The following is a 12,740-nucleotide window of genomic DNA, read 5'->3' as shown; positions in this document are numbered from 1 at the left end:
AGCTCCCAGAAGAGATCAGGGCCCTGCGGGACCTTGTGCAGTTCCACAGGGCCTGCAAGTCGGAGATCTTTCACCAGGATTTCAACTAGGATCCGCCCTCCACTACCACCAACTATTACTATCAATAACATCTCTAGTGGGGGCTGGCCCTGTCGTGGTAGACTGGAATACTACTAAGTCGGGATCTTAGTATATCATCTCATAGTACACTACCTTAACTTATTGATGGACTACCAAGATGAGCACTTTAAGTAATATTGTATGATTGTTTAACTGGTTTTAAATGTTTTAAATGTTTTATGTTAACCGGATATACTATGCCGGCAAATGTGAGCCGCCCTGAGCCCGTCTGCAGGGAGGGCGGGATATAAATATAACTAATAAATATGCTGATGCTATCTGGGAGATGACCAAATGGTCTTCCCTGGGTTGATTACTGTATTATCCAGGAATTGCTTTTGAAAAGGAAATTTCAATAGCTTTATTTATTTATCTTAAAAAAACCTGGGTCATGCTTTATGGCCAAGAAGGTGTGAATAGCTCTGAAGATTCCAAACATTGATGTATGAGGCTAAGCTTCTGGGGGATATTTTGTTCCCACTGTTCTGGTACCTTACAGTCAGGAGATCTTTTTGGGGAGGTGCTTTGTCCCATGCCTCTGGTCTATGTAAGCCAGGGGAGCTTTGGGATACACACACAACTGATCTTAATTGGGGCCAGGGCCAAAAGGCAAGAGAAGATAGTCAACATGCCAAAGAACTCTAGGGTTTGGAAGTGGGCCTCCCGCTAGGGTAGAGGCCTTGGCAAGAGCCCTACAATGCCAACCCCGAATTACATCCAAAGTATCCTTACATGGATCACTGAACATAGCCCACTACCTACCACAAGAAGCGTAACCTACCTCACAGGCGTTTTGTGATGATAAAACAGAGGAGAAAAGGAGGATGTAAGCCACTTTGGGTCTCCAATGGGGAAAAAATTGGGCTATAAATAAATACTCATGCAGCAATACAGACTCTGGGGGGACAGTCTCACAAACTTCAAAAAAATCATGCATTCTGAATGAATAACAATATCTGAATTCACCTAATAAATACATAAAATGGTATTTAGTTTAATTTTATCCAGGCATTAGTCATTTGCTAGCGGAACAGAAAACCTATTCAAATTTTAGATCATTCTTCAAATTTGTACAGTTATATTGAATTTAACTTGCTAATGTTCATAACTCAAACCATTTCAGAAGTGATCTGCCTAATTAATGCATTTACTGAGTGCATCAGTATGCATTACGTACTAAAATCTGCAAATTTCTTGTGAAGTGCTAAATGGTGATATGGCACAGAACTATTTTACCTCTTATGAGCAGAAGTCTTTTACACCTTCAGAAAACAAAGTCTTCAATGCAAATTTCTGGTTCAGTAGAGCTACTGTTGATATTTATAGTGATTCGGTTTTAACAGCAAACATGAAATTATATTATCAATGCTTCTCCGCCCTCACATTCATAAAGCCATTAAGAAGGAAACAAGTAAGAAAACTAGGTCCAATGTGTTAAGGAGCAGGGGAAAGGGTATGGATTTAAATTGCAATACTAAATAAAATTAACCCTTCAAGGCCCCTTGAAGTGCCAGTACCTCCTCCTCATCCAACATGATCACAGCTTAGTTCACAGTATTGTGCATACATAGTCCCAGTAGCTGGGTATGCATGCCGTTGGACTGAGAGAATGATTTCTCTTGCATATTTCAGCTTGAGTTCATTTATCCACAAACTCAGCGTGAAATCATTTTAACAGGACATCTTTATTGAAGAAGAAGCCAACTTAACATCCTTTGGAATTCTACAGGTTTTTTTTCTAATTGGCAAAAAGAATCATATACTCCTAAGGACTTCTATCTTTACTTTTTCCCCCATCAGGAAGAAGCACAATAGCCAGCAGATGAAACACAGCATCAAAGAAAACACTGAAATACCTTATATAAAGTCTTTCTTTTGAATTATAACAGGGAGATGACACTGCAGACTTAATATAAAGGAACATATATGAAAAGAGTTTTTTTAGTTTAAAAAGTGGATTTTCTTTGGTCCCCCTAATCTATCATCTATTCTTCAAAAATATTAAAAGTTTTAAATATGAAAGGCATAAAAAGACTTGCAAGAAGAACCCTTATTTGTTTTGACCCATGATTTAACAAAAACTGACAGCAAAATTTAGCTTAAATTGGTAACACTACAATCATCATAACTTATGTGTTCAGTGACACCATTTCAGATACAATTTATCATAGACATTTGTGAGATAAGGGAAAATCTACAAGTTATCACAAGTAGAAAAGCAACGTTCATTATCCTTAAAACTGAACTGCTTGTCAGAACTACACATCATGCTGTACATTAATATGAATATAAAGGTTTTCTAAAAATCAGGCATACTGCTAGAGGTTATCAAGGATCTGAACCTCTGCTGAGCACCTTTTGTATAAGGAGATGTATACAGAGCTTACTAGGGGACAAATTAAAAAAGCCTTTTCTAGATGAGTAAAGAGCTGTCACATATATTGTAAAAGTCTAACGGTCACTATGGAGTTTAAAGTTAAGAAAACACTAAACATAAAACTGCAGCTGAAATTACAGGTTTTGAAATCTGTGTGGAACACAAAAATATAATAATCATCATCATAATATGAGAGAAAAATAATATTTCCAGTATTTCAGTCTATTGAGTGCTGGAATACTTTAGAAAAGAAAAAGGAGAATCTATGAAAATGTATATTTCATGAAGTGCTTCAGGCCAAGCCATTGTAATGCCAGTCAATATATGCTTCAAGTTATAACTTACTCAAAACAGATTTGTGACACCCCAGTTTTGGACAATTAAATTCAAGAGGACCAGTTCAAACTTCTCTCAAGAGCAACTTAGAGCCAATTATTTTTCTCTTAACACTGCTTCAATATATCAGCTTGAAATATACACTTATGATGCCTCCTTAAGTTTTATGAAACTTATTGGCCCAACCCAGAAAATATTATTTCTAATTAAGTCCCACTGTGATTCCCACCCCAGTGATTCAAAGGAGCTCAAGAATGACTTATTTCCTAATATTAATATTAAAAGGGCATTTTCCTAATATTAATATTAATGTTTAAAAAAAGAATGAAGAAAACAGCTTTTGGTTGCTAAATAAATTCCTCTTTGTGATCTGGATTCATTGAAACACATGCTTGATCTACTCACATGGGTGCCCCAGGTGACTACATTCAGCACTATCACTAACAGGAGTAATCACATGACTTGAGCGATTCAAGTAAGTAGCCATCAGATCCCTGAATGACTGACTCACCCTCCACCTCAAGGCAGTGAGAGAAGCTACCATGGAGAAGGAGTAGACCCAGCCATGTATAGAGCTAATTATAACTTGACATGCATCAACAATATGACAGGAAAGAACCGAAGGGGGGCAGTGGGGCTATGCAGAGAAGCAAGAACACCCTCTCTAGAGCTTCCGTTCAGGCTACCTCTGCCTGTTGCCTGGGTGGCAATGATAAGGAATTCCAAGGGAGGCAAAAGGGAACACAGTGGTCAAATCTGGTCCCAGCAGTAGCTAAGGAAAATGCCTACAATTTGGAGAAGAGGCGGGGGGGGGGACTCTTGTTGGGGAACATGTTGCTAGCACCATACTACCTCAGCTGTGGTTTTTGTTCTTGGTCTCTTTCTTGTCTACAAATATAAAGGTTGGGCAAAGTCAGATGTCTGAACCAAAGGGATCTTAGTCTATTACTTCCAGCCAGTACCTTCAAAATAGCCAGTCACTACATCCAGGACCAAACAAAGATTGAAATGTAGTTTGTTTTCTTTATTAATGTATATTGTATGTTTTTCACTATTGCTGTAAGCTGCTTTTGATCCCTTCAGGGAGAAAACAAAGATACAAATGAATTAATGATACATTCTCTGTGCACGAGAAAAAGAATACATTAAATAGGCAAGATAGCCTGGAGAGGGAGAGGAGGAGTTGGGTGCTTTAAGTAAGGGTGAACAAGAAAAATAATAATCCAGGTCTATTTGGAATTGGGTGTTTGGGACCCGAAAATATTCAGTATTCCCAAATATCCCCAAATACCAGTATCAGTATTGTACTGGTATTCAGGTTAGTATTCAGGAAACCCAAATATATTTGGCTCTATTATACCCTATGGGGACCATCCCCATAGGGTATAGTGGAGAATTTAACTCAGTGAGTCATGTGGAGCTGACTCGGTGAGTGAATGGGGATTTAAAGTTTAAACCGCGGTCCCTCCCCTCCCAGAGCTGTGGTGCAACTCCGGAGAGAAGGGGGTTTAAAGTTTTCCCCCTTCTCTCTGGAGTTGCGCCACAGGTATGGCCCGACTCCAGGAGGGGATGGAGAGAGGTTAAAGTTTAAACCCTTTCCCTTCTCTCTGAAGTCGTACTGCAGCAACAGACTGACTCCAGAGAAAAGGGAAGAGGGTTTAAAGTTTAAACTCCCTCTCTGAGTTGCTCCGCAGCTGCAGCCAAACTCCAGGAGGGGAGGGGTTTAAATAGTCACTTAGGTTTAAACCCCTTGCCTTCACTCGGGATGCATGAATAAAAGCTGAATAATATCAGATTTTACTTGGGCAGGGCTACTTTGGTAGCCAAATACAGATCTTCGATCTGTATATGGCTGAATAAATACCCGAAAATATCAAGAAGTTATTTTTCAGGTATTTATTCTGGTTGGTATATACCAAGCACATATCCCTAGCTGTAAGTCCCCTTCCTTTTGGTCTGAGGCACTTGGGGAAAGAAGCTACCACCAATCCTGGAAAGCTAAAAGAGACGGCCCCACTGACCCTCCCCATCCCCCATCAATAACTGCTTACATTACTGTGACACAATCTCAGATCTTGTTCGAGGGTTTCGTTGTTGGAGGGTTGACTGAAAATTAACCAGACCTTCATCTTAGTCTTGGAAAAGCTGAAGAGTGAAGAATAATAGATTATTGTAATCTGCCCTCAACCCAATAATGTGTGTGTGTGTGGGTTCTAAATAAAGGCTAAAATAACAAGTATAATTTTGTTCTAAAGCAATAGTTATATGTGACTGTGGTCACACAGACCACTTCCACACTGTAATTTTTGTCACTCGTTTGTCCCTATTGCTTCAGCCCCCCCCCCATGTGTTTTGCTCTCTCTAGTAGGAAGGGGGGGGACCAAACGCAATAGAGACAAATGAGTGACAAAAAAGGCCGGTGCATAAGTGGCCTGACTAAATAATCTACTTTCAATGAACTTTCCAACTGGATTTTGCCAGTTCACACAGTGAAATCCAGTTGGAAAGTACACTGAAAGTGAATTATTTAGTGTGTGTGACCATAGCCTGCATGTAGACACATTATTAGCTTCCCATTCTGTCTATGCATATGGAAACCTGCTTCCAAATGCATATAGCAGGAAAGTCTCTGTATTTCACAGTTGCATATGAACTGTTCCCAGTCCTCGCTTTCAAAGTCAAAGCAAGGCTTATATTTTAGTCTTTTGGACTGACAAATGATACATGGTATGTAAATTAATGTTTATTATTGTGTATGTAATAAAATAAAAATAGCCAGATTTTTTTTCTCTTTAGTGAACTTTAACTAACCAGAAAATGTGCTTTGCTAGATATTCTTTGCTAAGAAAAGTGTTCTTAGACTCTGTTGCTTTAGGGAGAAAAGTCAACATTTTCAAAGCTTAAGGTTTCTATTCTGTGACTAGCACATCAAAGATCCCAGCATTTCATATCAATGCTCAGAAATAAACAACTAGCAGATATTAGCATTAGCTCCTTATTCTGTTTACAGATAACATTTATTTGACACACCACTCACAAGTATCTAAAACATATCCTAGAGCAAATACTTAATTAAAAACATATAATTAAAAGAGAATTTTCAAACAAATAATAATGAGTTATGGGTAGGGACATGAATTTTGAAAAGCTGCACACAGACTGCATATTTGCATCCAATAAAATAATCTTTGACTTCTCTACAGTAGTGTTCAATTTATTTCATAAAACATTTATATTCTGCTTTTCCCCATGGCTTAAAGCATCTTAAAATAGATAATTAAAACATTTCACAGCAATGATACCCCAAATTTTCCTACCCCAAAAATAACCTAATAAAATTCAATAAAATTCCTGCAACTTACACTCCATTAAAAGGTGTGAGTAACTTGCAAATGATCATTCATATGCCCTAAAGCACACACTCCATGTTGCCTAACAAGACAGAATGTAAAGAACAAAAATCTAAAAGTCAAAATGTGACTCCAAAACAAAACTCTGTATTTGACCTAATAGTCACAAATATGAGGGCTTTTAACTGCAAAAATAGTAGATTTGTTACAGTGGATGTAAAATGGCACTTATTTCCAAGAGGAAAGACAAGTGCACCTGGCCTTGCATTTTTTTAACAGTTCTTGCAGAGTACATCTTGCAGAGGCAGCAACAATAATAAAAAAAAAGAAATATGTTATTTTTGCCAGAGTTGAACAGACCTTTAAATGTTTTCTGAAGCCAGGTTTAGTTTTACTTAACTAAAAAAGGAGATAAGGGATGAGGAACACTGCAGAAGGCTAACAACTGTAAACATAATGCACATCATCCAAAAGGTAACAATATGATACAATACTAGAATCCAAAAACAAAGCAAAAAAGCAAAACAAGTTACGCTAATCCCACTGAACGACACAGGACCAAAATTCCATATCTGATATGAATATTTTGATATTTGCCTTAGTTAAAAAGAGCCAAGTTTTTAAATCAGTCCCTTCAGCTGTCCCTTTAGTATCAGTTTGATTTGTAAGAAATTATCAGGTGATGGTCTTTAACTTCACACCATGAAAAGCTTCAGCTGCCCATTTTCACGCATGAAATCTCTATTAAAGGGTCAGGACATTTTTCTTTTTCAGTTAGCAACCTTTAAAGGTTTTATATATATTCGTTATATGTATTTACTAGCTACTTATGTATTTATTGTGTATTTTATTATTATTCTTGGAATCGTTCTATTGGCTGGTCGCTTGACCGTATTAATAAACTTGACTTGACTAAACCCCCATAACGTAGGCAGTCAAGTTCTATATAGCAGGTAAAAGATGAAATCCTATGTATATACAATCAGAAATAAGGTACACTGAAATCAATAGCGCTTGCTCCCTATTAACTGTGCTTAGTGTTCCACTGGAAATCCGTTCCACAAAGCAAATGCTAGCCAAATACAATATACTTGATGTTTTCCACACTGTGGGTCTAAATATTAAAATTAACAGAATGTCTTTTGCCTTTGGTAAACAAATTGTATTACAAATTGAATTCTTTATCTCAGGAAAAGGGCTGTGGTGGCTCAAAGGTTAAGATGCTGAGCTGCAGACCAGAAGGTCTGTAGTTTGGCAGTTCGAAACCCTAGTGTCATGTGATGGAGTGAGCTCCCATCTCTGGCCCCAGCTCCTGCCAACCTAGCAGTTCGAAAGCAAGAAATTGCAAGTAGGTAAATAGGTACTGCTTCAGTAGGAGTGCAAGAGCGTTCAGTTTTATTGAGAAATGTTCTTAGCATTTAACAAATAAATAGCACACAAAACAATGAAGCTTTATGCTATTATTGTTTGCATAGAAGCAATGAGTCCTAACTGACAGTATAATCCTAAACTGGTCTACTCAGAATCCTTCTCAGGTCTATTCAATAGGACTTACTCCCAGAAAAGTGTTCTTCACATGGCATCCCCATCCCATGTAGATATAGAAAGCCACCCTGAGCCCATTCATGGGGGGGGGGGTAGAAATTTAAACAAATATATAGTAATGTATCAATTATTTTCAAATGTATCGTATTTTCAAACATATCAATTATTTTCAAACATTTTAATAAGGGTAAGAGAGCTTGCACCACTATTCTGATGTGGCTAGACATAGAAGGAAGCATGGTTTGGATCCAATCCATTAGCAGCACATGTAAAATTAAGGGGGCCAAAGAGCTCCAGGACCCAAGCAGCCTCAGCTGTCTGTTGCAGAGACCACAGCACATGCCAATAAATTCTCAACACAGACTAATGATATCAGTGATAGAGGTCCAGCTTCTCCCACCCCCTCCCATCTTTTTAATTTGTTCTTAACCACTTTGAATAAACTTGTAAGGGCAGGAAAGGTTTTTTTGTTTTTTAATTAACAAATAAAACCTGCTTGTCTTTATTTATTTAGAAAAAATTATTTCGAGAATTTATATGCTGTCTTTCCAGAGACTTGCTCATGGTGGTATTAATTTAAGGGGGGGGGATCATTTTGCAGCTTCAGCCATCCTCCATCCTTATCCAGATGCTCGTATGCACATACCCTCTCTGCCCATATCCACTTGGTAGTGGTGAAGCAATACACCTTTCTCCCGCTATCCAGTTAGTGATAAGATTTCTTCTTAGGGTTGCCAAGTTGATTTTTCCTACCGGCGGGGGAGCCTCGCCGGGCTCCAGGAGCTCTTCGTTGATGCGTGCACGCTTTACATGCATGCGCCGCCAGCACGTCACCAGAAGTGACGCGCGACGTCGATCACGTTGAGGGCGTGGCCCCGATCGTCGAAGGGAAAACCATAGTTTTCCCTCCGACAATTGGGGCCATGCCCCCAACATGATTGACGTGGTTGCGTCACCTCTGGTGACACAGCCACACTGTGCTTTGGGGGGCGGAGTTCCCCCTGGGGCCCGATTCCACGGCAGCGGAAATCGGGCCTCCAAAGAGGGGGTTTACCTGCCACCCGCCCCCACAAGGCAGCCCTATTTCTTCTCCTTCCGCCAGGAGAATGTCACAAGTCATGGCATTGCAGGGAGTGGCAAATTTGATCCCTGGTTTCTAGGGTTGTCAGCCTCCAGGTAGTAGCTGGAGATCTTCTGCTATTACAACTCATCTCCAGATAATAGAGATCAGTTCACCTGGAGGAAATGGCCTCTTTGGAAGTTGGGACTCTATGGCATTATGTTCCAAACTCCACCCTCCTCAGGCTCCACTCCCAAAATATCCAGGTATTTCCCAAACTGGAGCTGACAACCCTACTAGTTTCAGAGCAGCTGGTGCTTCTGCAATGGAAAAAATTTCCTCACCTCTTGCGGAAATCATTTTGCAGCTTCAGCCATTCTCCATCCTTAGCCAGATGCTCGTATCATATCCTCTTGGTAGTGGTGAAGCAATACACCTTTCTCCCGCTATCCAGTTAGTGATAAGATTTCTTCTTAGGGTTGCCAAGTTGATTTTTCCTACCGGCAGGGGAGCCTCGCCGGGCTCCAGGAGCTCTTCGTTGATGCGTGCACGCTTTACATGCATGCGCCGCCAGCACGTCACCAGAAGTGACGCGCGACGTCGATCACGTTGAGGGCGTGGCCCCGATCGTCGAAGGGAAAACCATAGTTTTCCCTCCGACAATTGGGGCCATGCCCCCAACATGATTGACGTGGTTGCGTCACCTCTGGTGACACAGCCACACTGTGCTTTGGGGGGCGGAGTTCCCCCTGGGGCCCGATTCCACGGCAGCGGAAATCGGGCCTCCAAAGAGGGGGTTTACCTGCCACCCGCCCCCACAAGGCAGCCCTATTTCTTCTCCTTCCGCCAGGAGAATGTCACAAGTCATGGCATTGCAGGGAGTGGCAAATTTGATCCCTGGTTTCTAGGGTTGTCAGCCTCCAGGTAGTAGCTGGAGATCTTCTGCTATTACAACTCATCTCCAGATAATAGAGATCAGTTCACCTGGAGGAAATGGCCTCTTTGGAAGTTGGGACTCTATGGCATTATGTTCCAAACTCCACCCTCCTCAGGCTCCACTCCCAAAATATCCAGGTATTTCCCAAACTGGAGCTGACAACCCTACTAGTTTCAGAGCAGCTGGTGCTTCTGCAATGGAAAAAATTTCCTCACCTCTTTGCTGTACGAAAGTACTAAAGAAACAAAAATATACTCCTCAAAACAATTAAATCTCGCTACCCCATAGCAGGAAGGAAAGGTGGCATAGTATAGCCTGATCTCATCAGATCTCAGAAGCTAAGCAGAATCAGTACTTGGAAGGGCAACCACCAAGGAAGACTCTACTGAGGAAGGCAATGGCAAACCACCTCTGCTTCTCACTTACCTTGAAAGCCCCTTGCTGGGGTAAGTATAAGCTGGCTGTGGCCTCACAGTACTTAACACAAACACACACACACACCCCTGCAGAAAGTCAATCCACTCACAAGCTTTCTTTCAATGCTAGTTTATTATACATTGATTTATGCAATTTATCCATTAAGCAGTTTTTGATTAGAAAACTGGTTGTAACACCAAAAGAACTGTGCAGATTCTGAAAATAAATAAAAGTCTTAGTCATACCAATATGCCATTAATCTTGACCAACCTTGTTACAGTTTTACCAGTCTTGTTAACTCCATATGCCAACTTTACAAGGAAAGTCTCAAATATCTTATAGGATCTTTCCACTGAAGAAAATCCTATAAGAAAGGTTTTTTAAAAAATGCACTGTGGAACAGGTATGATACAGAGACTTCACCCTGTATGCTTGAGTTATATCTAGTCTGGTGAATGTAAAACAGATAGCTGGGCCCACTACTGTAAACAGAACCATCCTTAACTGTGTAACTAACAAGTCACCAAAAACATAATATGCACTGAAAGTTACTACATACTGTACATTCTTCACTGATGGGAGCTATTAAACAAAGCCTTTGAAAAGAGATAGGCTATATGCAACACATCACATTGCTATGGACTGGCAGTGGAATGCTGAAAAGGGACAATGTACTTCAGGGATGTATTTCCATTACAGTTCATTCAATCACCCACTGCTGCCCTTAACTCTGTTAAGAAAAAGCATAGCCCTTTTCCCGGCCTTGTTCTGAAAGGCATTTGCTATGCTTGCTATACAGATGATTCAGGAGCATAAAAAAACAAACATGGAAAGTAACACAGCTTGAGGCTTTTGCGCAGCCCAAAAGCTACATTAATATTTGAGGACAAGCATATACAACTGTGAGAAAAATATGCTGAGGATAGAGGGCTGAAATAATGAGCTCTACAGAAGGCTGCGGTGGCTCAAGTGGTTAAGACGCTGAACTGCAGACCGGAAGGTAGGTAGTTCAGCAGTTCGAGACCCGAGTACCGCATGATGGAGTGAGCTCCCGTCTCTGGTCCCAACTCCTGCCAACCTAGCAGTTCGAAAGCAAGAAATTGCAAGTAGATAAATAGGTACCACTTCGGTGGGAAGGTAACAGCGTTCCGTGTGCCTCGGCGTCTAGTCATGCCGGCCACATGACTATGGAAACTTCTTCCATACAGCACTGGCTCTTCGGCTTGGAAACGGAGACGAGCACTGCATCCCTAGAGTCGGATTCGACTGGCTTTCGAGCAAGAGAAACCTTTACCTTTACCTTACAGAAGGAGGCAGCATTTCTCAGACACTATTATGCCATTAACAGAAATATTATCCAAATGTTTAGAAAACCAGTGCTAAAACATGACGATAATCCTAACCAAACAACAGCACATCACATATGAAGGTATTCCAGTTCTCAATTTTCTACAGTCTAATGGAACTAGATGAGACTAAGGGCATGACCATGAGGTCAACTAAAAATGCCTGTATACTACATTATGAATACATCTTCTAACATCACATCTTTCCCCTCTGCGCTACTGCTCTGTCCACCAACTTTACTGTAGCAGAACTCTGCAATAATCAGAAACACTTGAAAGTGACAGATACAGAGAGATTGTGACTAGATATATGAAGGCCTGAAAAAACCAGAAAGATTTGGGAGAGGACCATTTTCCCCATTTTTCCCCTGAGTCATTTTTGTTAAAGCACTGTAATATAGGACAGTAAATATTGCATATACTACTTCTTTCCCCCAAAAGAAATCTTTTTTTGGCTTCAAAATTTCCAGAAATTTTACATCTCTAATTGTGACTGGGCCAAGGTCACCAAATGAGCTTCATGGCAGAGTGGTGATTTTAACCGGGATCTCCCAAGACCTAGTCCAACACTTTAACTGCTACACCATACTATGAATCAGACATATAATCTTTCTCTAGATCCAATCAAGATCCAGCTGTTTACATTGACTATGACTCCATCAGAAGAAGAGGAGGAGGAGGAGGAGGTGGAGGAGATTGGATTTATACCCCGCCCTCCACTCAGAGTATTAGAGCGGCTTACAAACTCCTTTCCCTTCAAGGACAGCTCTTGTCAGAACTATGGCTTGCCCAAGGTCATCGAGTAGCTACAAATGGAGGAGTGGGGAATCAAACCCGGTTCTCTCAGATTAGAGCCCGTGCACTTAACCACTATACCAAACTCTACTGTGGAATATGACAAACAACAATTAAAAAGAAACACATATAACTGTTTCTATAGATACATAAAGGGACAAATATAACTTTAAAGATGTACTGAAATGTACACTTCATCAATTGTAATGTTAAACACATAACACTCACAGTGAGAGCAAAAACTGACACTATTAAAGCTGGTTTTGACAAATCAGGAGAAAATGTGGATTCAGAATGAATTTCACTTGTATTTACTCACCAAAAAAATCAACCAAATGTTTGTAATTCTTGCTCTGTTATCAGAACTTCACTCCTTTTCCAACTGTTTTGAAATAATGTGGTATTTAGTGCATGCAATGCATTCCCCTGAAGAATTTGATGGGCTACTTAAAGCTTT

This window comes from Gekko japonicus, unplaced genomic scaffold (genome assembly GCF_001447785.1).
Source record: "Gekko japonicus isolate JY-2015 unplaced genomic scaffold, Gekko_japonicus_V1.1 scaffold372, whole genome shotgun sequence".
Taxonomy (NCBI): domain Eukaryota; kingdom Metazoa; phylum Chordata; class Lepidosauria; order Squamata; family Gekkonidae; genus Gekko; species Gekko japonicus.
This window is presented reverse-complemented; position numbering follows the sequence as displayed.